The sequence below is a fragment of the Rana temporaria genome, chromosome 8 (genome assembly GCF_905171775.1).
Source record: "Rana temporaria chromosome 8, aRanTem1.1, whole genome shotgun sequence".
NCBI classification, from domain to species: domain Eukaryota; kingdom Metazoa; phylum Chordata; class Amphibia; order Anura; family Ranidae; genus Rana; species Rana temporaria.
The window spans coordinates 1,766,373-1,771,702 of NC_053496.1; the positions used below are offsets into that span (position 1 = coordinate 1,766,373).

The 5,330-nt window shown below is 46.2% G+C and overlaps 2 non-coding genes across 2 annotated transcripts; both read left to right on the forward strand.

Annotated features, from left to right (window-relative positions):
• Nucleotides 1-439: 439 nt before the first annotated feature.
• On the forward strand, nt 440-511 carry TRNAR-UCU. Its single transcript has one exon. It is a non-coding gene; the product is annotated as a tRNA-Arg (tRNA).
• A 3,665-nt stretch (nt 512-4,176) lies between these two features.
• TRNAR-UCU lies at nt 4,177-4,248 on the forward strand. The gene has a single exon. It is a non-coding gene; the product is annotated as a tRNA-Arg (tRNA).
• Nucleotides 4,249-5,330: the final 1,082 nt, after the last annotated feature.

Genomic DNA, 5,330 nt, shown 5'->3' on the forward strand with positions numbered 1-5,330 from the left:
TGGCTGCGTTTGATGGCATGGCACAGTGGTGCGAATTGATGATGGCATGGCACAGTGATGACAATTGATGGCACAGTGACTGCGTTTGATGGCATGGAACAGTGGTGACAATTGATGGCACAGTGACTGCGTTTGATGGCATGGCACAGTGGCTGCATTTGATGGCATGGCACAGTGGTGCGAATTGATGATGGCATGGCACAGTGGCTGCATTTGATGGCATGGCACAGTGATGGCACAGTGGCTGCGTTTGATGGCATGGCACAGTGATGACAATTGATGGCACAGTGGCTTAGTGGTGAGCCTTGCAGCACTGGGGTCCTTGGTTCAAATCCTGACCAGGACACTATCTGCATGGAGTTTGCATGTTCTCCCTGTGCTTGCGTGGGTTTCCTCCGGGTTCTCCGGTTTCCTCCCACACTAAAGACATGCTACCTTTGCGTTGGTGGTGCAGTGGTTAGCACAGCTGCTTTCTAAGCAGAAGACCCGGGTTCGATTCCCGGCCAATGCCATCTCCAATACTTGGAGTCCTCAGAGAGAAAAGCGCTATACAAGGTCAGTGCTGAGTATAGATTAGCGGTGGAATAAAGAATATTCAGATTCCTATGACTTTCGGCTACTTTCACACTGAGGCACTTTGCAGGCGCTATAGCGCTAAAAATAGCGCCTGCAAAGCGCCTTTAAAGAGCCGCTCCTTTTACTCCAATGTGAAAGCCCCGAGTGCTTTCACACTGCAGCAGTGCGCTGGCAGGACGCTCAAAAAAGTCCTGGCAGCCACATCTTTGAGGCGCTGTAGGAGCGCGGTGTAATACACCGTTCCTAAAGCACCCCTGCCCATTGAAATCAATGGGCAGCACCGCTGAACCGCCTGCAAAACGCCGCTGCAGTGGTGCTTTGCGGGCGGTTTGAACCCTTTTTTGGCTGCTAGCGGGGGTTAAAAGCACCCCACTAGCAACCAAATAGCGCCGCAAAAAAATTACGGTGCAACGCCTCAGTGTGAAAGTAGCCTTAATGATGAAGCTGTGTGGGTGCAGAGGAGGGGAGGGGGCAACTAACACAAGTTAACCACTTAAGGACCCCTTCACGCCGATATACGTTGGCAGAATGGCACGGCTGGGCACATCCACATACCTGTATGTGGCCCTTTAAGCCCAGCCGTGGGGTCGCGCGTGCACGTGACTCGGTCCGAAGCTCCATGGCCGCGGGACCCGCGGACCCGATCGCCACTGGAGTCCCGCGATCGGTCCCCGGAGGTGAAGAAATGTTTTTTTATATATTTTTGGGGGATATTTATTATAGCAAAAAGTAAAAAATATTGCATTTTTTTTCAAAATTGTCGCTGTATTTTTGTTTAAAGCGCAAAAAATAAAAACCGCAGAGGTGATCAAATACCACCAAAAGAAAGCTCTATTTGTGGGGAAAAAAGGACGCCAATTCTGTTTGGGAGCCGCGTCGCATGACCGCGCAATTGCCAGTTAAAGCGCCGCAGTGCCGAATCGCAAAACCTGGCCTGGGCATTTAGCTGCCTAAAGGTCCGGGGCTTAAGTGGTTAAGCAGGGCTTTTCAGACGCTAGCGGGGCAATTTTGTCTCCCGCTAGCGGCTAAAGAAAAGGTTAAAAACTGGCCGCGTTGCAGCGCCGTCCATTGATTCCAATGGGCATGGGGCGGTTTAGAAGCGGTGCATACAGCGCTACCAAACCACCCCAATGATGCCGCTTGCGGGACCTTTTCTAACGTCCTGCAAGCTCACCGCTCCAGTGTAAAAGCACTCAGGCTTTCACACCGAGGAGGCATTTTTCAGGCGTTTCACAGGCGCTAAAACGCCTAAAAAAAATACCCCAGTGTGAAAGGGGTCTTAAGTTACTAGTAAGGATGAGCTCCGGCGTGTTCGCATGGTACACGTGCAGAGCCCGCCAGGAAGTGTGCACGGCGCTGCGCTAATCACAGCCAGGGAGACATTGCCCTGATGCTCGGCTGCAGAGATCGGGAAATGTCTCCCTGGCTGTGATTAGCGCAGCGCACACTTCCTGGCGGGCTCTGCACGTGTACCATGCGAACACGCCGGAGCTCATCCTTAGTTACTAGCTGTGGTCACACTCCAACCTCCCCATCATACCATACAGGGCAGCGGCGGTTCGCCCATAGAGGGCATTGCATGAATCCATGTTATTGTCGCCGCTGGTCTATTCAGATGGCCGGACATTGAGCGCCGACCACCTGAATAACGGCAGCTGGTTGGCTGTGCGGAAGAGCCTATCAGAGCCAGCGGCTTTCCGAGTACAGCCCTCAGCCTTCCGAAAGCTTATCCAGGGAACGTACCGGCGGTGCCCTCCCTGGATAAGACTGACAGGCGTCTCAGCCAATCAGGTTGGCCGGTTCTGGCTATCGGTAACCTGATTGGCTGAAGCGTCATCGAGGGCGGGAGAAGACATCGAGGGACGTGGATGGCTGACTCCAGTAAGTGCCGGGGGGGGGAAAGGGGCATTTTACAGGGCACAGCGGCGATGAAGGGCACAGTAACATCAATGGGCACAGCGACGACAATGGGCACAGCGACGACAAAGGGCACAGTAACATCAATGGGCACAGTGGCGACAATTGATGGCACAGTGACTGCGTTTGATGGCATGGCACAGTGACTGCGTTTGATGGCATGGCACAGTGACTGTGAATTGATGGCACAGTGACTGCGTTTGATGGCATGGCACAGTGGTGACAATTGATGGCACAGTGGCTGTGTTTGATGGCATGGCACAGTGACTGCGTTTGATGGCATGGCACAGTGGCTGCGTTTGATGGCATGGCACAGTGACTGTGAATTGATGGCACAGTGACTGCGTTTGATGGCATGGCACAGTGACTGCGTTTGATGGCATGGCACAGTGACTGTGAATTGATGGCACAGTGACTGCGTTTGATGGCATGGCACAGTGGCTGCATTTGATGGCATGGCACAGTGGTGACAATTGATGGCACAGTGTCTGCGTTTGATGGCATGGCACAGTGGCTGCGTTTGATGGCATGGCACAGTGGTGCGAATTGATGATGGCATGGCACAGTGATGACAATTGATGGCACAGTGGCTGCCTTTGATGGCATGGCACAGTGGCTGCCTTTGATGGCATGGCACAGTGGCTGCGTTTGATGGCATGGCACAGTGGTGCGAATTGATGATGGCATGGCACAGTGGTGCGAATTGATGATGGCATGGCACAGTGGCTGCATTTGATGGCACAGTGGCTGCATTTGATGGCATGGCACAGTGGTGCGAATTGATGATGGCACAGTGATGACAATTGATGGCACAGTGGCTGCGTTTGATGGCATGGCACAGTGGCTGAGTTTGATGGCATGGCACAGTGGTGCAAATTGATGATGGCATGGCACAGTGATGACAATTGATGGCACAGTGGTGCGAATTGATGATGGCATGGCACAGTGGCTGCGTTTGATGGCATGGCACAGTGGTGCGAATTGATGGCACAGTGACTGCGTTTGATGGCATGGCACAGTGGCTGCATTTGATGGCATGGCACAGTGGTGCGAATTGATGATGGCATGGCACAGTGATGACAATTGATGGCACAGTGGCTGCATTTGATGGCATGGCACAGTGGTGCGAATTGATGATGGCATGGTACAGTGGTGACAATTGATGGCACAGTGGCTGCATTTGATGGCATGGCACAGTGGTGCGAATTGATGGCACAGTGACTGCGTTTGATGGCATGGCACAGTGGTGCGAATTGATGGCACAGTGGCTGCATTTGATGGCATGGCACAGTGGTGCGAATTGATGGCACAGTGACTGCGTTTGATGGCATGGCACAGTGGTGCGAATTGATGATGGCATGGCACAGTGATGACAATTGATGGCACAGTGGCTGCGTTTGATGGCATGGCACAGTGATGACAATTGATGGCACAGTGGCTGCGTTTGATGGCATGGCACAGTGGCTGCGTTTGATGACATGGCACAGTGATGAAAATTGATGGCACAGTGGTGCGAATTGATGATGGCACAGTGGCTTAGTGGTGAGCCTTGCAGCACTGGGGTCCTTGGTTCAAATCCTGACCAGGAAACTATCTGCATGGAGTTTGCATGTTCTCCCTGTGCTTGCGTGGGTTTCCTCCGAGTTCTCCGGTTTCCTCCCACACTAAAGACATGCTACCTTTGCGTTGGTGGTGCAGTGGTTAGCACAGCTGCTTTCTAAGCAGAAGACCCGGGTTCGATTCCCGGCCAATGCCATCTCCAATACTTGGAGTCCTCAGAGAGAAAAGCGCTATACAAGGTCAGTGCTGAGTATAGATTAGCGGTGGAATAAAGAATGAAGAGAATGTACGGAATGTTAAAAGGGTTTTTGTTAAATTGGATATTTCTGAATTAACAAATTTGTCCCGAAAATCTGAAATAAATTTGTTAAAAAACTAATTGGGAATGAATTTGGATAATTTCGGATTCGTTACGTTCTCTAACAGACACATTTGAAAGGAAATTACAATACCTGTCATTTAATAGTCAGAAATTGTTATGTTATTATTAGTTAGTTAAATTAATTAATAATAATAATAATAATAATAATAATAATAATAATAATAATTAATAATAATAATTAATAAATAATAATTAGATAAATAGATAAAATAAAATAAATAAATAGATAAAATAATAAATAGATAATAATATAATAATAATAATAATAATAATAATAATAATAATAATAATAATAATTAATAATAATAATTAATAAATAATAATTAGATAAATAGATAAAATAAATAGATAAATAAATAGATAAAATAACAAATAGATAATAATATAATAATTAATAATAATAATTAATAAATAATAATTAGATAAATAGATACAATAAAATAAATAAATAGATAAAATAATAAATAGATAATAATATAGTAGTAATAATAATAATAATAATAATAATAATAATAATAAATAGATAAAATAAATAAATAGATAAAATTAGATAAATAATAATTAATAAATAATAATAATAAGAATGAATGAATGAATGAATTAATTAATTAATTAAATGTTTAGAATTTTCGGGTTTTTCTTTCTTATTTTCGAATTGCCATCATAACAAACGACCAGAAAAAACAAACAAAAAAAAAACGAATGAAAAAAAAAAACAAGCGAATTTTTCGGTGTTAAGACATTCGTTCATTGGACAGAAATTCCCATCCTGCTCCTTCCAATCGTCTCGTCACTGAGGTTGCAACCGAATGGCGATTTGGCCCCACGAATGTTTAGAAAATTAAATGAATGTTCTAAAAAGAAAAAAAAATTCTAAATGAAATGGGTTAGGGAC